This window comes from Rutilus rutilus (assembly GCF_951802725.1).
Source record: "Rutilus rutilus genome assembly, chromosome: 5".
Lineage (NCBI taxonomy): Eukaryota > Metazoa > Chordata > Actinopteri > Cypriniformes > Leuciscidae > Rutilus > Rutilus rutilus.
The window spans coordinates 20,719,835-20,743,566 of record NC_140213.1 but is presented as its reverse complement, the minus strand read 5'-3'; positions in this window follow the sequence as shown (position 1 = coordinate 20,743,566).

Below are 23,732 nucleotides of genomic sequence, written 5' to 3'. Positions count from 1 at the left end.
TTTTTTTCATTTTATAGCGCCACCATGAGGCCAATCGTCGCGATTTTTTTACTGTGACCCCAGATTGAACTCATACACATGTGTACCAAGTTTGGTGAAGATACCTCATTTACATCGGGAGTTATAGCCATTTTAGTAAAATAGGCCCCTCCCACAACGTACGTTTTGGCGCCCCTTAGCGACCGTGAATCGAAATTTCCACTTTTTTTCGATAATTATTGATATTCAGTCTCCAGAGAACATTTCTGCACTAGTTTGGTTCCAATCGGGCAAAAAACCAGGGACTAGTTCGCAAAAGTAGATTTTTGACAAAATTCAAAATGGCGGAAAATCTATCATGGCGGAAATGAAATCGGAGATATACGTTTTGTTCGTCAGGCGTCCAGCTTTCCAATGATATAAGACACTTGAGTCTACGACATATGGTCTAGGAGTTATGAGCAGTTTCGCGCTTTTGGTTGTTATAGCGCCACCTATGGGCCAATCGGGGTCATAATCTCTGAACCTTTCCTCGATTTTTGTACTACCATCTGTCAAAGTTTCAAAGTTCCAGCTCTTACGGTTTGGGCTGCACGATGCGTTTTACGGCGGAATAATAATAATAATTAAAGCTGCAAGCAGCATTTATCGGGGTTCAAGCAGTTAAGGCCTTTAAGGCATTTAAGCACAAAAGCATCAAAAGTTATTAAGATTTATTTAGCAAGCATGTAACCACTGACATAATAGATGGAAAAGACCATTTACAGCCAATACAGGCAATTTGCCATGGGATATATATGGTTTTAAAGCTTTTTAACAGTTATAGCGCCACCTATGGTCCGATCTCCATAAAATTGTTTACTGTGACCTCAAATTGAACCCATACACATGTGTACTGAGTTTGGTGAAGATATCTCATTTCCTTCTTGAGTTATAGCCATTTGAGTAAATAGGCTCCTCCCACAACGATTTGCCACATTCTAGAATTATTTAATATGATTCTAGCATGATTTACTATCATATACCATGTTCCAGAATGATTTATTAGGATTCTAGCATGATTTACCTTGATACACCTCATTTCAGTATTATTTACTATGATTTACAATGTTTCTAGCATGATTAACCACATTACTAGCAATTATGTGAAGTGTCAGTGCAAATGAGGTGATGAACACTGACAAAATATTATTGTGTTATAATAGTTAGTTATATACGTGATTTTTTGTGTGTGTCCAAGTATGAATGCAAAAGCACATGTAAAATATTTCATTATTAAGTAGAATGGCCAGCAGAGGGCACTAGAAGACCACTTATTGGCTCACTTTCACTTTAAACCAGTTTTCTGCACTAAAGCAAACCAGTTTTTCCATGTTAACTCAATGCATGCTTACACACACACACACACACACACACACACACACACACACACACACACACACACACACACAGTTAACCATGATTTACCATGATATACCACGTTCTAGTATTATTTACCAGGAGATAAACGACAATCTAGTATTATTTACTTTGATTTACCATGTTTCTAGCCTGATTTATCACATTACTAGCAATTATTTGAAGTGTCAGTGCAAATAAAGTGATTAACACTGACAAAATATGATTGTGTTATAATAGTTATTGCTATATAAGTGATTTTTTTAGTGTGTATTCAAGTATGAATGCAAGCACATGTTGAAATATTTCATTAATAAGTAGAATGGCCAGCAGAGGGCAGTAGAAGACCACTTATTGGCTCACTTTCACTTTAAACCAGTTTTCTGCACTAAAGCAAACCAGTTTATCCATGTTAACTCAATGCATGCTTACACACACACACACACACACACACACACACACACACACACACACACACACACACACACACACACACAGCATAGTTAACCATGATTTACCACATTACTAGCAATTATTTGAAGTGTCAGTGCAAATAAAGTGATTAACACTGACAAAATATGATTGTGTTATAATAGTTATTGCTATATAAGTGATTTTTAGTGTGTATTCAAGTATAAATGCAAGCACATGTGGAAAAATTTAATTAATAAGTAGAATGGCCAGCAGAGGGCAGTAGAAGACCACTTATTGGCTCACTTTCACTTTAAACCTCATGATTTTGACCAGTTTTCTGCACTAAAGCAAACCAGTGTTTCCATGTTAACTCAATAATGCATACTTGCTACATATGCTATACACAATAATGCTACACACACACACACACACACACACACACACACACACACACACACACAAATGTTTCAGTGATATTGGTGTCACATTCACCTTCATCACATTCACCTTCTGTCTTCATCACATTCACCATCTGTCGTCATCACCTGCACCTGCTCCTCATCACCCTCCTCATCATCACCTGCTCCTCATCATCATAACCGTCACCTGTTGTCCTTGTCTTGATCTGTGTATTTAAGTTCCCCTCTCATCCATTATCATTGTCGGTTATTGTTTGTGCACTAGCACTCTGTTATGTTTGTTTTCATGTTGGAAAATAAAACCTTTGTTATATTTGTACCACACACACACACACACACACACACACATACACACACACCATCATTTATCATGATTTACCATGGCTGATACCAATACCAATATGAGAAAATGACTATTTTAAACAGCAGGGGGCAGTAAAATACCACTTATTGGCTTAACATGCCATTAATTCATATCATTTTCACCTTTTTAACTGTTATAGAGGCAAATTTTGTCCGATCTGTCTGAAAATTTTCATGCTTGTTCAGGGTGATATTTCACACGTTCTGACTTGTTTTTAAGAAGGTCTGAGCATTGATTAAAGAGATATAGGCTTTCGGGGACACTTGGTAAAGGCCAGATTTTGAAGTGAACCTATTATAGCTATCCAAATGAAGTAGTTCAACTTTTTCTGACAATTATTGATCTAGTGAGTCCAGAGAATTGTATTGCACTAGTTTTGAACATTATGATATGAAAATTATATGATCAGAGATGGAAAAGACCATTTACAGCCAATACAGGCAGTTTACCATAGGAAATATATGATTTTAAAGCTTTTTAACAGTTATAGCGCCACCTATCGTCCGATCTCCATAGAATTTTTCATGCTTGTTAATGATGGTATGTCACATATGCTGACCAATTTTTGTGAAGTTCTGAGTTTTTATTTAGGATTTATAGGCTTTTTAATGTATTTTGACACGCCCATTTTATAAATGACCCTATTACAGCCATCCAAATGCAAAAGTTCAACTTTTTTTTGATAATTATTGATCTAGAGAGTCCAGAGAATTGTCCTAGACTCGTTTGGTTCCGATCGGGCAAAAAACCAGGGACTAGTTCGCAAAAGTAGGTTTTTAACATATTCGTGAATAATTAATAAACTGTTTGATTGACAGCAATGGTTCTAGAGGCAAAGTTGTTCAGCATAAGCAGATCTATCAAATGATATGCATTTTGTGATGATAAGTGTAACACCACGTGATTACAGAGCCATAAAACTCATTAGCGCCAACTAGTGGCCGATTTCTTTCAAAATTCTTCCAGACCTCTCGGGCCATGAGCCGAACATGCCCATTGAGTTTCGTTCCGATCGGCCTCCGTTAACCTTGTCTAATAGGTGCTCAAACTTCATTGGCCGATGGCGGCCATGTTTTTTGAGATACGCCAATGTCCTCATACACATACATGGCACCTTGGACCAAGACACTGCATACCAATTTTCAAGTCAATCGGACTAACGGTCAGGTGGTTATAGCCTGTTTTATGTTTTTTTCATTTTATAGCGCCACCATGAGGCCAATCGTCGCGATTTTTTTACTGTGACCCCAGATTGAACTCATACAAATGTGTACCAAGTTTGGTGAAGATACCTCATTTACATCGGGAGTTATAGCCATTTTAGTAAAATAGGCCCCTCCCACAACGTACGTTTTGGCGCCCCTTAGCGACCGTGAATCGAAATTTCCACTTTTTTTCGATAATTATTGATATTCAGTCTCCAGAGAACATTTCTGCACTAGTTTGGTTCCAATCGGGCAAAAAACCAGGGACTAGTTCGCAAAAGTAGATTTTTGACAAAATTCAAAATGGCGGAAAATCTATCATGGCGGAAATGAAATCGGAGATATACGTTTTGTTCGTCAGGCATCCAGCTTTCCAATGATATAAGACACTTGAGTCTACGACATACGGTCTAGGAGTTATGAGCAGTTTCGCGCTTTTGGTTGCTATAGCGCCACCTATGGGCCAATCGGGGTCATAATCTCTGAACCTTTCCTCGATTTTTGTACTACCATCTGTCAAAGTTTCAAAGTTCCAGCTCTTACGGTTTGGGCTGCACGATGCGTTTTACGGCGGAATAATAATAATAATAATAATAATAAAAATCAGCACAATTACAATAGGGTTTCAGCACTTCGTGCTTGAACCCCTAATAATAAAAATCAGCACAATTACAATAGGGTTTCAGCATTTCATGCTTGAACCCCTAATAATAAAAATCAGTACAATTACAATAGGGTTTCAGCACTTCGTGCTTGAACCCCTAAAAATCAGCACAATTACAATAGGGTTTCAGCACTTCGTGCTTGAACCCCTAATAAAAATCAGCACAATTACAATAGGGTTTCAGCACTTCGTGCTTGAACCCCTAAAAATCAGTACAATTACAATAGGGTTTCAGCACTTCGTGCTTGAACCCCTAATAAGAAGAGACGTTTTGGACAGTTATAGCGCCACCTATTGTCCGATCTTCACGAAACTTGGCATGCTTCTTCACCATGTTCTGACACATATGCTCATCGATTTTTGTGAAGTTTGGGGTTTTCCCTTAGGTTGTATAGGCTTTTGAGTGTTTTTATGTCCCACCCCTTTCCTAAATGACCCTGTTACAGCCAGGCCAATGCAAAAGTTCAACTTTTTTTCAATAATTATTGATCTAGAGAGTCCAGAGAATTGTCCTAGACTGGTCTGGTTCCGATTGGGTCAAAAACCAGGGACTAGTTGGCCAAAGTAGGTTTTGGACAAATTTGCCCATAACAATTTTTTTTTTTGCTCGTAGGGGAATTTGGAGATAGCCATTTTGTCCGTCTGGAGCCAGGGATCACAGTGATGCTAAAATTGAGATTCTAGGACAAACTGTCTAGGAGTTATGAGCAATTTAGTAAATGTGGTCATTATAGCTCCACCTATGGGCCAATCTGGGCCATACTTTGATAGGTTCTCCCCAAATTGAGGACTACCATCTGGCAAAGTTTCAAGGTTCCAGGTCTTACGGTTTGGGCTGCACGGTGCGTTTTAGCGGAGAAGAAAAATAATAATAAAAATCAGTACAATTACAATAGGGTTTCAGCACTTCGTGCTTGAACCCCTAATAAGAAGAGACGTTTTGGACAGTTATAGCGCCACCTATTGTCCGATCTTCACGAAACTTGGCATGCTTCTTCACCATGTTCTGACACATATGCTCATCGATTTTTGTGAAGTTTGGGGTTTTCCCTTAGGTTGTATAGGCTTTTGAGTGTTTTTATGTCCCACCCCTTTCCTAAATGACCCTGTTACAGCCAGGCCAATGCAAAAGTTCAACTTTTTTTCAATAATTATTGATCTAGAGAGTCCAGAGAATTGTCCTAGACTGGTCTGGTTCCGATTGGGTCAAAAACCAGGGACTAGTTGGCCAAAGTAGGTTTTGGACAAATTTGCCCATAACAATTTTTTTTTTTGCTCGTAGGGGAATTTGGAGATAGCCATTTTGTCCGTCTGGAGCCAGGGATCACAGTGATGCTAAAATTGAGATTCTAGGACAAACTGTCTAGGAGTTATGAGCAATTTAGTAAATGTGGTCATTATAGCTCCACCTATGGGCCAATCTGGGCCATACTTTGATAGGTTCTCCCCAAATTGAGGACTACCATCTGGCAAAGTTTCAAGGTTCCAGGTCTTACGGTTTGGGCTGCACGATGCGTTTTAGCGGAGAAGAAAAATAATAATAAAAATCAGTACAATTACAATAGGGTTTCAGCACTTCGTGCTTGAACCCCTAATAAGAAGAGACGTTTTGGACAGTTATAGCGCCACCTATTGTCCGATCTTCACGAAACTTGGCATGCTTCTTCACCATGTTCTGACACATATGCTCATCGATTTTTGTGAAGTTTGGGGTTTTCCCTTAGGTTGTATAGGCTTTTGAGTGTTTTTATGTCCCACCCCTTTCCTAAATGACCCTGTTACAGCCAGGCCAATGCAAAAGTTCAACTTTTTTTCAATAATTATTGATCTAGAGAGTCCAGAGAATTGTCCTAGACTGGTCTGGTTCCGATTGGGTCAAAAACCAGGGACTAGTTGGCCAAAGTAGGTTTTGGACAAATTTGCCCATAACAATTTTTTTTTTTGCTCGTAGGGGAATTTGGAGATAGCCATTTTGTCCGTCTGGAGCCAGGGATCACAGTGATGCTAAAATTGAGATTCTAGGACAAACTGTCTAGGAGTTATGAGCAATTTAGTAAATGTGGTCATTATAGCTCCACCTATGGGCCAATCTGGGCCATACTTTGATAGGTTCTCCCCAAATTGAGGACTACCATCTGGCAAAGTTTCAAGGTTCCAGGTCTTACGGTTTGGGCTGCACGATGCGTTTTAGCGGAGAAGAAAAATAATAATAAAAATCAGTACAATTACAATAGGGTTTCAGCACTTCGTGCTTGAACCCCTAATAATAATAATAATAATAATAATAATAATAATAATAATAAAAATCAGCACAATTACAATAGGGTTTCAGCACTTCGTGCTTGAACCCCTAATAAAAATCAGCACAATTACAATAGGGTTTCAGCATTTCATGCTTGAACCCCTAATAAGAAGAGACGTTTTGGACAGTTATAGCGCCACCTATTGTCCGATCTTCACGAAACTTGGCATGCTTCTTCACCATGTTCTGACACATATGCTCCTCGATTTTTGTGAAGTTTGGGGTTTTCCCTTAGGTTGTATAGGCTTTTGAGTGTTTTTTTTGTCCCACCCCTTTCCTAAATGACCCTGTTACAGCCAGGCCAATGCAAAAGTTCAACTTTTTTTCGATAATTATTCATCTAGAGACTCCAGAGAACTGTGCTAGACTGGTCTGGTCTGGATTGGGCCAAAAACCAGGGACTAGTTGGCCAAAGTAGGTTTTGGACTAAAGTGCCCATATAATTTTTTTTTTTGCTCGTAGGTGAATTTGGAGATAGCCATTTTGTCCGTCTGGAGCCAGGGATCACAGTGATGCTAAAATTGAGATTCTAGGACAAACTGTCTAGGAGTTATGAGCAATTTAGTAAATGTGGTCATTATAGTTCCACCTATGGGCCAATCTGGGCCATACTTTGATAGGTTCTCCCCAAATTGAGGACTACCATTTGGCCAAGTTTCAAAGCTCCAGCTCTTACGGTTTGGGCTGCACGATGCGTTTTAGGGCGGAATAATAATAATAATAATAATAAAAATCAGCACAATTACAATAGGGTTTCAGCATTTCATGCTTGAACCCCTAATAAGAAGAGACGTTTTGGACAGTTATAGCGCCACCTATTGTCCGATCTTCACGAAACTTGGCATGCTTCTTCACCATGTTCTGACACATATGCTCCTCGATTTTTGTGAAGTTTGGGGTTTTCCCTTAGGTTGTATAGGCTTTTGAGTGTTTTTTTTGTCCCACCCCTTTCCTAAATGACCCTGTTACAGCCAGGCCAATGCAAAAGTTCAACTTTTTTTCGATAATTATTCATCTAGAGACTCCAGAGAACTGTGCTAGACTGGTCTGGTCTGGATTGGGCCAAAAACCAGGGACTAGTTGGCCAAAGTAGGTTTTGGACTAAAGTGCCCATATAAATTTTTTTTTTGCTCGTAGGTGAATTTGGAGATAGCCATTTTGTCCGTCTGGAGCCAGGGATCACAGTGATGCTAAAATTGAGATTCTAGGACAAACTGTCTAGGAGTTATGAGCAATTTAGTAAATGTGGTCATTATAGTTCCACCTATGGGCCAATCTGGGCCATACTTTGATAGGTTCTCCCCAAATTGAGGACTACCATTTGGCCAAGTTTCAAAGCTCCAGCTCTTACGGTTTGGGCTGCACGATGCGTTTTAGGGCGGAATAATAATAATAATAATAATAAAAATCAGCACAATTACAATAGGGTTTCAGCATTTCATGCTTGAACCCCTAATAATTAAAGCTGCAAGCAGCATTTATCGGGGTTCAAGCAGTTAAGGCCTTTAAGGCCTTTAAGCACAAAAGCATCAAAAGTTATTAGTTTTATTAAGCAAGCATGTAACCACTGACATAATAGATGAAAAAGACAATTTACAGCCAATACAGGCAATGTACCATAGGAAATATATGGTTTTAAAGCTTTTTAACAGTTATAGCGACACCTATGGTCCGATCTCCATAAAATTGTTTACTGTGACCTCAAATTGAACCCATACACATGTGTACTGAGTTTGGTGAAGATATCTCATTTACTTCTTGAGTTATAGCCATTTTAGTAAAATAGGCTCCTCCCACAACAATTTACCACATTCTAGTATTATTTACTATGATTCTAGCATGATTTGCCATATTCTAGCAGGATTTACCATGATATACTACATTCTAGTATGATTTACCATACATTCTAGTATGATTTACCATTGTTTACTGTGATTCTAGCATGGTTCACCATAGTTTATCATGATTTATCATAGTTTACCATGATTTACCCTGTTCTAGCAACGTTTACCATGATTTACCATGTTCTAGCATGATGTACCATGATATACCATGTTCTAGAATGATGTACCAGGATTATAGTATGATTTACCTTGATACACCACATTCTAGTATTATTTACTATGATTTACCATGTTTTTAGCGTGATTTACCATGATTTACCACATTGTTAGCAATTATGTGAAGTTAGGTTTCTGAATAAATTCTGAATAATCTGATTAATAGTTTACAAAGACTTTGTGAAGTGTTTATAGACCATTCAAATATATTTTCATAATGACATATCCCAATAGCATTGAAAAAACAACATTTGTGTGTGTGTGTGTGTGTGTGTGTGTGTGTGATCTGTCTGAAAATGTTCATGCATGTTTAGAGTGATATTTCACATGTTCTGACTTGTTTTTAAGAAGGTCTGAGCATCTTAAAAGATATAAGCTTTCGGGGACACTTGGTCAAGGCCACGTATTGAAGTGACCCTATTATAGTCATCCAAATGAAGTAGTTCAACTTTTTCTGATAATTATTGATCTAGAGAGTCCAGAGAATTGTACTGCACTAGTTTTGAACATTATGATATGAAAATTATTTGATCATAGATGAAACAGACCATTTGCAGCCAATACAGGCAATTTACCATAGGAAATATATGGTTTTAAAGCTTTTTAACAATTATAGCGCCAACTATGGTCCGATCTCCATAAAATTTGGCATGCTTGTTAAAGATGTTATGGCACATATTCCCACCAATTTTTGTGAAGTTCTGAGTTTTCATTTATGATTTATAGGCTTTTTAGTGCATTTTGCCACACCCATTTTCTTTATGACCCTATTATAGCCATGCGCAAAATGCAAAAGTTCAACTTTTTTTTGATAATTATTGATCTAGAGAGTCCATAGAATTGTCCTAGACTGGTCTGGTTCCGATCGGGCGAAAAACCTAGGACTAGTTCGCAAAAGTAGGTTTTTAACATATTCGCGAATAATTAATGAACGGTTTGATTGACAGCAATGGTTCTTGAGGCAAAGTTGTTCAGCATGAGCAGATCTATTAAATGATATGCATTTTGTGACAATAAGTGTAACACCACGTGATTACAGAGCCATAAAACTCGTTAGCGCCAACTAGTGGCCGATTTCTTTCAAAATTCTTACAGACCTCTAGGGCCATGAGTCGAACATGCCCACCGAGTTTCGTTCCGATCGGCCTCCGTTAACCTTGTCTAATAGGTGCTCAAACTTCATTGGCCGATGGCGGCCATGTTTTTTGAGATACACCAATGTCCTCATAGACATACATGGGGCCTTGGACCAAGACACTGCATGCCAATTTTCAAGTCAATCGGACTAACGGTCAGGTGGTTATAGCCTGTTTTATGTTTTTTTCATGTTATAGCGCCACCATGTGGCCAATCGCCACGATTTTTTTACTGTGACCTCAGATTGACCTCTTACATATACGTACCAAGTTTGGTGAAGATACCTCATTCATTTCTGGAGTTATAGCTGTTTTAGTACAATAGGCTCCTCCCACAACATACATTTTGGCGCCCCTTAGCGACCGTGAATCGAAATTTCGACTTTTTTTCGATAATTATTGATATTCAGACTCCAGAGAACATTTCTGCACTGGTTTGGTTCCGATCGGACGAAAAACCTAGGACTAGTTCGCAAAAGTAGGTTTATAACAAAATTCAAAATGGCGGAAAAATTTGCATACCGGAAATGAAATCGGAGATATACGTTTTGTTCTTCAAGTGTCCAGCTTTCCAATGATATAAGACACTTGAGTCTACGACATACGGTCTAGGAGTTATGAACAGTTTCGCGCTTTTGGTTGCTATAGCGCCACCTATGGGCCAATCGGGGTCATACTCTCTGAACCTCTCCTCGATTTTTGTACTACCATCTGGCAAAGTTTCAAGGTTCCAGCTCATACGGTTTGGGCTGCACGATGCGTTTTAGCGGAGAAGAAAAATAATAATAAAAATCAGTACAATTACAATAGGGTTTCAGCACTTCGTGCTTGAACCCCTAATTAAAGCTGCAAGCAGCATTTATCGGGGTTCAAGCATTTAAGGCCTTTAAGCACATAAGCATTTAAGACATTAAGATTTATTTAGAAAGCTTTTAACCACTGAAATAATAGATGGAAAAGTCCATTTACAGCCAATACAGGCAAGCTTTTTAACAGTTATAGCGCCACCTATCGTCCGATCTTCATGAAATTTTACATGCTTGTTTAGAATGTTATGGCACATATGCTCACCAATTTTCGTGAAGTTCTGAGTTTTCGTTTAGGATTTATAAGCTTTTGAGTGCATTTTGCCACGCCCATTTTCTTTATGACCCAATATACCCATGCGAAAAATGCTAAAGTTCAACTTTTTTTTGATAATTATTTATCTAGAGAGTCCATAGAATTGTCCTAGACTTGTTTGGTTCCGATCGGGCGAAAAACCTAGGACTAGTTCGCAAAAGTAGGTTTTTAACATAATTATAAATATTTAATGAACGGTTTGATTGACAGCAATAGTTCTTGAGGCAAAGTTGTTCAGCATGAGCAGATCTATCAAATGATATGCATTTTGTGACAATAAGTGTAACACCACGTGATTACAGAGCCATTAAACTCGTTAGCGCCAACTAGTGGCCGATTTCTTTAAAAATTCTTACAGACCTCTAGGGGCTTGAGCCGAACATGCCCACTGAGTTTCGTTCTGATTGGCCTCCGTTAACCTTGTCTAATAGGTGCTCAAACTTCATTGGCCGATGGCGGCCATGTTTTTCGAGATACACCAATGTCCTCATAGACATACATGGCACCTTGGACCAAGACACTGCATACCAATTTTCAAGTCAATCGGACAAACGGTCAGGTGGTTATAGCCTGTTTTATGTTTTTTTAATGTTATAGCGCCACCATGTGGCTAATCACCGCGATTTCTTTACTGTGACCTTAGATTGACCTCTTACACATGTGTACCAAGTTTGGTGAAGATAACTCATTTACTTCTGGAGTTATAGCCATTTTAGTAAAACTAGCTCCGCCTCCTTCGAACGTTTTGGCGCCCCTTAGCGACCGTGAATCGAAATTTAAACTTTTTTTTAATAATTATTTATATTCAGACTCCAGAGAACATTTCTGCACTGGTTTAGTTCCGATCGGACAAAAAACCTAGGACTAGTTCGCAAAAGTAGGTTTTGGACAAAATCCAAAATGGCGGAAAATTTGCATACCAGAAAGGAAATCTTTGAGGCCTTTTTTGTTCGGCTTGAGCCAAGGATTCCAATGATATAAGACACTTGAGTCTGTGACAAAGGGTTGGTGAGATTTAAGCAAAAATATGCCATTTTTTTGGTTTTTGCACTGTAGCGCCACCTATAGGCCAATCTGGCTCATATTCTCTGAACCTCTCCTCGATTTTTGTACTACCATCTGGCAAAGTTTCAAGTCTCTAGCACTTACGGTTTGGGCTGTACGATGTGTTTTAGGGGAAAATAATAATAATAATAACAAGCAGCATTTATCGGGGTTCAAGCAATTAAGGCCTTTAAGCATAAAAGCATCAAAAGTTATTAAGATTTATTTAGCAAGCATGTAACTACTGACATAATAGATGAAAAAGACCATTTACCATAGGAAATATATGGTTTTAAAGCTTTTTAACAGTTATAGCGCCACCTTTGGTCCGATCTCCATAAAATTTGGCATGCTTGTTAATGATGTTATTTCACATATGTTCACCAATTTTTGTGAAGTTCTGAGTTTTTATTTATGATTTATAGGTTTTTTTATTTATTTTACCCCGCCCATTTTATAAATGACCCTATTACAGCCATCCAAATGCAAAAGTTCAACTTTTTTTTGATAATTATTGATCTAGAGAGTCCAGAGAATTGTCCTAGACTGGTCTGGTTCCGATCGGGCGAAAAACCAGGGACTAGTTCGCAAAAGTAGGTTTTTAACATAATTACGAATATTTAATGAACGGTTTGATTGACAGCAATAGTTCTTGAGGCAAAGTTGTTCAGCATGAGCAGATATATCAAATGATATGCATTTTGTGACAATAAGTGTAACACCCCGTGATTACAGAGCCATTAAACTCGTTAGCGCCAACTAGTGGCCGATTTCTTTCAAAATTCTTACAGACCTCTAGGGGCTTGAGCCGAACATGCCCACTGAGTTTCGTTCTGATTGGCCTCCGTTAACCTTGTCTAATAGGTGCTCAAACTTCATTGGCCGATGGCGGCCATGTTTTTCAAGATACACCAATGTCCTCATAGACATACATGGCACCTTGGACCAAGACACTGCATACCAATTTTCAAGTCAATCGGACAAACGGTCAGGTGGTTATAGCCTGTTTTATGTTTTTTTAATGTTATAGCGCCACCATGTGGCTAATCACCGCGATTTCTTTACTGTGACCTTAGATTGACCTCTTACACATGTGTACCAAGTTTGGTGAAGATAACTCATTTACTTCTGGAGTTATAGCCATTTTAGTAAAACTAGCTCCGCCTCCTTCGAACGTTTTGGCGCCCCTTAGCGACCGTGAATCAAAATTTAAACTTTTTTTTAATAATTATTGATATTCAGACTCCAGAGAACATTTCTGCACTTGTTTGGTTCCGATCGGACAAAAAACCTAGGACTAGTTCGCAAAAGTAGGTTTTGGACAAAATCCAAAATGGCGGAAAATTTGCATACCGGAAAGGAAATCCTTGAGGCCTTTTTTGTTCGGCTTGAGCCAAGGATTCCAATGATATAAGACACTTGAGTCTGTGACAAAGGGTTGGTGAGATTTAAGCAAAAATATGCCATTTTTTTGGGTTTTGCACTGTAGCGCCACCTATTGGCCAATCTGGCTCATATTTTGATAACCTCTCCTCGATTTTTGTACTACCATATGGCAAAGTTTCAAGTCTCTAGCACTTACGGTTTGGGCTGTACGATGCGTTTTACGGCAGAAGAAAAATAATAATAATAAAAATCCTTACAATTACAATAGGGTTTCAGCACTTCGTGCTTGAACCCCTAATAAAAATCAGCACAATTACAATAGGGTTTCAGCATTTCATGCTTGAACCCCTAATAAGAAGAGACGTTTTGGACAGTTATAGCGCCACCTATTGTCCGATCTTCACGAAACTTGGCATGCTTCTTCACCATGTTCTGACACATATGCTCCTCGATTTTTGTGAAGTTTGGGGTTTTCCCTTAGGTTGTATAGGCTTTTGAGTGTTTTTTTTGTCCCACCCCTTTCCTAAATGACCCTGTTACAGCCAGGCCAATGCAAAAGTTCAACTTTTTTTCGATAATTATTCATCTAGAGACTCCAGAGAACTGTGCTAGACTGGTCTGGTCTGGATTGGGCCAAAAACCAGGGACTAGTTGGCCAAAGTAGGTTTTGGACTAAAGTGCCCATATACATTTTTTTTTTGCTCGTAGGTGAATTTGGAGATAGCCATTTTGTCCGTCTGGAGCCAGGGATCACAGTGATGCTAAAATTGAGATTCTAGGACAAACTGTCTAGGAGTTATGAGCAATTTAGTAAATGTGGTCATTATAGTTCCACCTATGGGCCAATCTGGGCCATACTTTGATAGGTTCTCCCCAAATTGAGGACTACCATTTGGCCAAGTTTCAAAGCTCCAGCTCTTACGGTTTGGGCTGCACGATGCGTTTTAGGGCGGAATAATAATAATAATAATAATTAAAGCTGCAAGCAGCATTTAGCGGGGTTCAAGCATTTAGGGTCTTTAAGCACATAAGGCAGTTTAGTGAGTTGTCTGAGTTTTTGTTTAGGATTTACAGGCTTTTGAGTGTTTTTTGCCATACCCATTTTCTAAATGATCCTGTTATGGCTACCCAATGGATAAAGTTAAAAAAAAATTATATAATTAATAATCTAGAGCTTCCAGAGAATTGTACTGCACTGGTATATTTCCGATCGTGCGAAAAACCTAGGACTAGTTCGCAAAAGTAGGTTTTTAACATAATCGCAAGTATTTAATGAACAAATTGATTGACAGCAGTAGTTCTTGAGGCAAAGTTGTTCAGTATGAGGAGATCTATCAAATGATATGCATCACATGATTACATAGCCGTAAAACCTGTTAGCATCAACTAGTGGCTGATTTTTCAAAATTCTTACAGACCTCTAGGGCCACGAGTCGAACATGCCCATCGAGTTTCGTTCTGATCGGCCTCCGTTAAGAGCAAACTAACAGCTTTGAATTAAAATGGTGAGGTATCCTGTTGTAAACATCAACCATGCCTGTTGACAGTTCTCTTTTGTGGGAAGGGAATGAAAAGTTCTCAAATCCGCAGCACAGCACATAACATTTATATCCATGATCTGCCATTTTCACTATTGTCCTTGCTTGCTTCTTCACAATACCTGCAGATCTTCTGATGATTCGGCTGTGCAGGTCCACATTAACACTGCCTGGCCTAGAACATGGACTGGAAAATGCAAATTTGGGGGGTATAAATATTAATGATCCTGACTCCAACGTCACAGTCGGTGTTATGGTGGGATTCACTCATTTTTCAGCGGTCTTTTGCAAACAGGAGATTTACACATGAAGGAGGAAACAATGGTGTTTGAGGCTCACGGTATGTCAGTTCCATGTCCAGAACTCTTATCATTCAACTATGCCAAGATAAATACAGTTTTCAATTGTATGGCACCTTTAAAATAGATGATTAGTAATATAATGCTTACTTGGAGTCTGAAATGGCTTTAACAAAAGAAGAAAAATATTCTTAGATTTCTGTTCATTCTAATCATGTACAAATAAAGTAGCACAGTAAGATTACATTTATTTGAATGCATTAGTGAGTGTGTGATTGTGCTGTGTGTGCAGCGTGTCAATACTAAAAGTGAAGGTGTAGTTGATATCTTTGGTGATAATATCTGTAGTAATCATAAAAAAACAATTAAGAAATAAAGAATTAAAATTACAAATAATATTCTATTAAGATATGAGTTACAATAACATGATTTGCAATAGTAATAATATCAATAATATATGCACAATACACACAGATTAGACTATCAGGTCTGTGTTTTACAAAAACATTAGTATTGCAGCCAATGTGAGTCTGTGGGATTTATAAACAGACAAAATATGATTTGAAATGTTATTTTAATGATTTTATTAAGTTTAAATAATATTTCAAATGGAAAAAAAATGAAATATAATATTTTAGTGAGCAGAATGAACCAATGAGTGTTCTTCATCTGGTGGTTAAAATGTAAATGAAAACAATAATACTTAAACAATAATACTTAATACACTAACCATGCTTGAACACACACATGCACACACATTTTGTTGTAGATGGAGATATTTAAAATAAAAGATAGGTAACAAAATGATAATTGCAAATCTCCTCTGTATAACACCATTTTCAGATTTCAAATTAATCACTGAGAGGCAGAATTGTTCAAACTGAGAGCTCAGTACAAATGAAGTGATAAACTTTGACAAAACATGACTGTGTTATAATAGGGGATTTTCATGCAAGTAATTTGATATAGTCCAAAAACTAATGCAAAAGCACAGATGAAAATATTTTATTAAGTAGAATGTCCTGCAGAGGGCAGTAGAAGACCACTAATTGACTCACTTTCATTTGAAAGACTTTTTTATCCACCAGTAAAACAAAGCAGTTTCTCCATGTTCTTTCCATTAAGCATGCTTACACAGACAGACACACACACAAACACAAACACATCCACACACACACACACACACACACACAAAGACATATGTTTTCAATGTTTTTAGGATGTGATATTGTGAAAATATATTCATCTCCTCATCTTGAACAACTTTGCCTCAAGAATCACTAATGTCAATCAAACCGTTCATAATCATAATAAAAAAATAAAATATATACAAATATCATAATAAAAAAAACATCATAATAAAAAAGATTGCTTCTTAAAGCATTTGTTTATTTCCCAATACTGAAGCGAATTAAAAGATCATGCGTAATCCTGCTGCTCCCTCTAGTGGACAACAGTGGTATTATAGCTTACATTTTACAGTTGAGGTGTTTGAATGAATGAATGGGAATTTGTTTTTTTACTTATATCTCAGGAACCAAAAGGCGAAAAATTCTGAAACTCAGAGCATAGATAGTGCTTGAGGAGCCCTGTTGAATGAGACCATCAAGGTGTTTTTGGGCGATTGGGGCTGGGAGTTATGACTGTTATAAGGCATATCTGTTCGGGCTATTATCTCTGGAATGCCCAGGGCAGATAACACCACATTTGAATCGAAGCTAGCCAAGGACGTGCCCTTTCCAACGAGCTCTTACACAATGTTCGGGGTGGTCTGGGTCGGGAGTAATGGCCGTTGAAAATCGGGGGTCCCGCGGGCTGGCGATGCGCGGGGGGCGCGCTCCCGAGGCCCGCGACGACCCGTTTCGATCAAGAGCCCGGAGAGGTCCTCACCATCAAAATTTGAGCGTGCAACGACTTTCCGTTTTCGAGATATGAATGAATTTGTATTCGGGGGCGTGGCTTAAATGCCGTTATACTTTCGTTTCATTTCATTCACTTACTTTCGTCCATTTCCATATCTCAGTGTAACACAATTGTCAATAGTAATACTCAATAGATGAGTTTTGACAAAATGTGATTGTAAATGTTAAAATAATGATTTTATAAAGTCTAAATATGAATTTTATAACAATATTAGGGAGTAGTATGATGAAATGACAGCAGGGGGCAGTAAAATACCACTTATTGGCTTAATATGTCATTATATTAATATAAAATCACCTTTTGAAGAAGTTCAACTTTTTTTCTGATAATTATTGATCTAGAGAGTTCAGAGAATTGTGCTGCACTGGTTTTGAACATTATGATATGAACATTATACGATAATAGATAGAAGACACCATTTACAGCAAATACAGGCAATTTACCATAGGAAATATATGGCTTTAAAGCATTTTAACAGTTATAGCGCCACCTATGCTCCGATCTCCATAAAAATTTCCATGCTTCTTTAGCATGTTATGTCACATATGCTCATCAATTTTTGTGAAGTTCTGAGTTTTCATTTAGGATTTATAGGCTTTTTAGTGTATTTTGCCACGCCCATTTTCTAAATGACCCTATTACAGCCATCCAAATGCAAAAGTTCAACTTTTTTTCGATAATTATTGATCTAGAGAGTCCAGAGAATTACCCTAGACTGGTCTGGTTCTGATCGGGCAAAAAACCAGGGACTAGTTCGCAAAAGTAGGTTTTTAACATGTTTGCAAATATTTAATGAACAGTTTGATTGACAGTAGTGGTTCTTGAGGCAAAGTTGTTCAGCATGAGCAGATCTATCAAATGATATGCATAATGTGACAATAAGTTTAACACCACGTGATTACAGAGCCATAAAACTCGTTAGCGCCAACTAGTGGCCGATTTCTTTCAAAAATCTTACATACCTCTAGGGCCATGAGTTGAACATGCCCATCGAGTTTTGTTCCGATCGGCCTCCGTTAACCTTGTCTAATAGGTGCTCAACTTCATTGGCCGATGGCGGCCATGTTTTTCGAGATACGCCAATGTCATCATAGATATACATGGCACCCTGGACCATGAGACTGCATACCAATTTTCAAGTCAATTGGACTAACGGTCAGGTGGTTATAGCCCTTTTCATGTTTTTTTCATGTTATAACGCCACCTAGTGTTCAATCGTCGCGATTTTTTTACTGTGACCCCAGATTGAACTCATACACATGTGTTCCGAGTTTGGTGAAAATATCTAATTTCGTTCATGAGTTATAACCATTTTAGTAAACTGGCTCCGCCTCCTGCGAACGTTTTGACGCCCCTTAGCAACCGTGGATCGAAATTTCAACTTTTTTTCGATAATTACTGATAATCAGACTCCAGAGAACATTTCTGCACTGGTTTGGTTCCGATTGGCCAAAAAAACCCTCTACTAGTTTGCAAAAGTAGGTTTTAGACAAAATTCAAAATGGCGGAAAAATTTGCATACCGGAAATGAAATTGAAGATATACATTTTGTCCGTCTTGAGACAAGGATTACAGTGATATAAGACACTTGAGTCTGTGACAAAGGGTTAAGGAGATTTAAGCAAAACCGTGATTTTTTTTGGTTTTTGGCACTATAGCGCCACCTATGGGCCAATCGGGGTCATACTCTCTGAACCTCTCCTCGATTTTTGTACTACCTTCTGGCCAAGTTTCAAGTCTCTAGCACTTACGGTTTGGGCTGCACGATGCGTTTTACGGCAGAAGAATAATAATAATAATAAAAATCAGTACAATTACAATAGGGTTTCAGCACTTCGTGCTTGAACCCCTAATAAAAATCAGCACAATTACAATAGGGTTTCAGCATTTCATGCTTGAACCCCTAATAATAATAATAATAATAAAAATCAGCACAATTACAATAGGGTTTCAGCACTTCGTGCTTGAACCCCTAATAATAAAAATCAGCACAATTACAATAGGGTTTCAGCACTTCGTGCTTGAACCCCTAATAATAAAAATCAGCACAATTACAATAGGGTTTCAGCATTTCATGCTTGAACCCCTAATTAAAGCTGCAAGCAGCATTTATCGGGGTTCAAGCATTTAAGGCCTTTAAGCACATAAGCATTTAAGACATTAAGTTTTATTTAGAAAGCTTTTAACCACTGAAATAATAGATGGAAAAGTCCATTTACAGCCCATACAGGCAATTTACCATAGGAAATATATGATTTTCAAACCTTTTTAACAGTTATAGCGCCACCTATGGTCCGATCAACATGAAATTTGGCATGCTTGTTTAGAATATTATGGCACATATGCTCACCAATTTTCGTGAAGTTCTGAGTTTTCGTTTAGGATTTATAAGCTTTTGAGTGCATTTTGCCACGCCCATTTTCTTTATGACCCAATTATAGCCATACGAAAAATTCAAAAGTTCAACTTTTTTTCGATAATTATTGATCTAGAGAGTCCAGAGAATTGTCCTAGACTGGTCTGGTTCCGATCGGGCGAAAAACCAGGGACTAGTTCGCAAAAGTAGGTTTTTAACATATTCGCGAATAATTAATGAACGATTTGATTGACAGCTATGGTTCTTGAGGCAATGTTGTTCAGCATGAGCAGATCTATCAAATGATATGCATTTTGTGACAATAAGTGTAACACCACGTGATTACAGAGCCGTAAAACTCGTTAGCGCCAACTAGTGGCCGATTTCTTTCAAAATTCTTACAGACCTCTAGGGCTATGAGTTGAACATGCCCATCGAGTTTCGTTCCGATCGGCCTCCGTTAACCTTGTCTAATAGGTGCTCAAACTTCATTGGCCGATGGCGGCCATGTTTTTTGAGATACACCAATGTCCTCATAGACATACATGACACCTTGGGCCAAGACACTGCATACCAATTTTCAAGTCAATCGGACTAACGGTCAGGTGGTTAAAGCCTGTTTTATGTTTTTTTCAAGTTATAGCGCCACCATGTGGCCAATCGCCGCGATTTTTTTACTGTGACCTCAGATTGACCTCTTACACATGTGTACCGAGTTTGGTGAAGATACCTCATTTACTTCTGGAGTTATAGCCATTTTAGTAAAATAGGCCCCTCCCACAACGTACGTTTTGGCGCCCCTTAGCGTCCGTGAATCGAAATTTCAACTTTTTTTCGATAATTATTGATATTCAGACTCCAGAGAACATTTCTGTACTGGTTTGGTTCCGATCGGGCGAAAAACCTAGGACTAGTTCGCAAAAGTAGGTTTTTGGCAAAATTCAAAATGGCGGAAAATCTATCATGGCGGAAATGAAATCGGAGATATACGTTTTGTTCGTCAGGCATCCAGCTTCCCAATGATATAAGACACTTGAGTCTACGACATACGGTCTAGGAGTTCTGAGCAGTTTCGCGCTTTTGGTTGCTGTAGCGCCACCTACGGGCCGATTTGGCTAAGTCCGTGTATCTGAGTAGCGAGCAATACTACTACCATTTGACCAAGTATCACGTCTCTAGGCCTTACGGTTTTGGCTGCACGATGCGTTTTAGGGAAGAATAATAATAATAATTAAAGCTGCAAGCAGCATTTATCGGGGTTCAAGCATTTAAAGCCTTTAAGCACATAAGCATTTAAGACATTAAGTTTTATTTAGAAAGCTTTTAACCACTGAAATAATAGATGGAAAAGTCCATTTACAGCCAATACAGGCAATTTACCATAGGAAATATATGATTTTCAAACCTTTTTAACAGTTATAGCGCCACCTATGGTCCGATCAACATGAAATTTGGCATGCTTGTTTAGAATATTATGGCACATATGCTCACCAATTTTCGTGAAGTTCTGAGTTTTCGTTTAGGATTTATAAGCTTTTGAGTGCATTTTGCCACACCCATTTTCTTTATGACCCAATTATAGCCATACGAAAAATTCAAAAGTTCAACTTTTTTTCGATAATTATTGATCAAGAGAGTCCAGAGAATTGTCCTAGACTGGTCTGGTTCCGATCGGGCGAAAAACCAGGGACTAGTTCGCAAAAGTTGGTTTTTAACATATTCGCAAATAATTAATGAACGATTTGATTGACAGCAATGGTTCTTGAGGCAAAGTTGTTCAGCATGAGCAGATCTATCAAATGATATGCATTTTGTGACAATAAGTGTAACACCACGTGATTACAGAGCCATAAAACTCGTTAGCGCCAACTAGTGGCCGATTTCTTTCAAAATTCTTACAGACCTCTAAGGCCATGAGTTGAACATGCCCATCGAGTTTCGTTCCGATCGGCCTCCGTTAACCTTGTCTAATAGGTGCTCAAACTTCATTGGCCGATGGCGGCCATGTTTTTTGAAGTACACCAATGTCCTCATAGACATACATGACACCTTGGGCCAAGACACTGCATACCAATTTTCAAGTCAATCGGACTAACGGTCACATGGTCATAGCCATTTTCATGTTTTTTTCATGTTATAGCGCCACCTAGTGATCAATCGTCGCGATTTTTTTACTGTGACCCCAGATTGAACTCATACACATGTGCACCAAGTTTGGTGAAGATATCTCATTTCCTTCTCGAGTTATAGCAATTTTAGTAAAATAGGCTCCTCCCACAACATTAATTTATCACCCCCTGGCGATCAGGAATCGAAATTTCGACTTTTTTTCGATAATTATTGATATTCAGACTCCAGAGAACATTTCTGCACTGGTTTGGATCCAATTGGATAAAAACCCTAGGACTAGTTCGCAAAAGTAGGTTTTTGACTAAATTCAAAATGGCGGACAATTTGCATAAAAAAAATGAAATCGGAGATATACGTTTTGACCTTTAGGTGTCCAGCTTTCCAGTGATATAAGACACTTGAGTCTACGTCATACGGTCTAGGAGTTATGAGCAGTTTCGCGCTTTTGGTTGCTATAGCGCCACCTATGGGCCAATCGGGGTCATATTCTCTGAACCTCTCCTCGATTTTTGTACTACCATCTGGCAAAGTTTCAAGGTTCCAGCTCTTACGGTTTGGGCTGCACGATGCGTTTTACGGCGGAAGAATAATAATAATAATAATTAAAGCTGCAAGCAGCATTTATCGGGGTTCAAGCATTTAAGGCCTTTAAGCACATAAGCATTTAAGACATTAAGTTTTATTTAGAAAGCTTTTAACCACTGAAATAATAGATGGAAAAGTCCATTTACAGCCAATACAGGCAATTTACCATAGGAAATATATGGTTTTCAAACCTTTTTAACAGTTATAGCGCCACCTATGGTCCGATCAACATGAAATTTGGCATGCTTGTTTAGAATATTATGGCACATATGCTCACCAATTTTCGTGAAGTTCTGAGTTTTCGTTTAGGATTTATAAGCTTTTGAGTGCATTTTGCCACGCCCATTTTCTTTATGACCCAATTATAGCCATACGAAAAATTCAAAAGTTCAACTTTTTTTCGATAATTATTGATCTAGAGAGTCCAGAGAATTGTCCTAGACTGGTCTGGTTCCGATCGGGCGAAAAACCAGGGACTAGTTCGCAAAAGTAGGTTTTTAACATATTCGCGAATAATTAATGAACGATTTGATTGACAGCTATGGTTCTTGAGGCAATGTTGTTCAGCATGAGCAGATCTATCAAATGATATGCATTTTGTGACAATAAGTGTAACACCACGTGATTACAGAGCCGTAAAACTCGTTAGCGCCAACTAGTGGCCGATTTCTTTCAAAATTCTTACAGACCTCTAGGGCTATGAGTTGAACATGCCCATCGAGTTTCGTTCCGATCGGCCTCCGTTAACCTTGTCTAATAGGTGCTCAAACTTCATTGGCCGATGGCGGCCATGTTTTTTGAGATACACCAATGTCCTCATAGACATACATGACACCTTGGGCCAAGACACTGCATACCAATTTTCAAGTCAATCGGACTAACGGTCAGGTGGTTAAAGCCTGTTTTATGTTTTTTTCAAGTTATAGCGCCACCATGTGGCCAATCGCCGCGATTTTTTTACTGTGACCTCAGATTGACCTCTTACACATGTGTACCGAGTTTGGTGAAGATACCTCATTTACTTCTGGAGTTATAGCCATTTTAGTAAAATAGGCCCCTCCCACAACGTACGTTTTGGCGCACCTTAGCGTCCGTGAATCGAAATTTCAACTTTTTTTCGATAATTATTGATATTCAGACTCCAGAGAACATTTCTGTACTGGTTTGGTTCCGATCGGGCGAAAAACCTAGGACTAGTTCGCAAAAGTAGGTTTTTGGCAAAATTCAAAATGGCGGAAAATCTATCATGGCGGAAATGAAATCGGAGATATACGTTTTGTTCGTCAGGCATCCAGCTTCCCAATGATATAAGACACTTGAGCCTACGACATACGGTCTAGGAGTTCTGAGCAGTTTTGCGCTTTTGGTTGCTGTAGCGCCACCTATGGGCCGATTTGGCTAAGTCCGT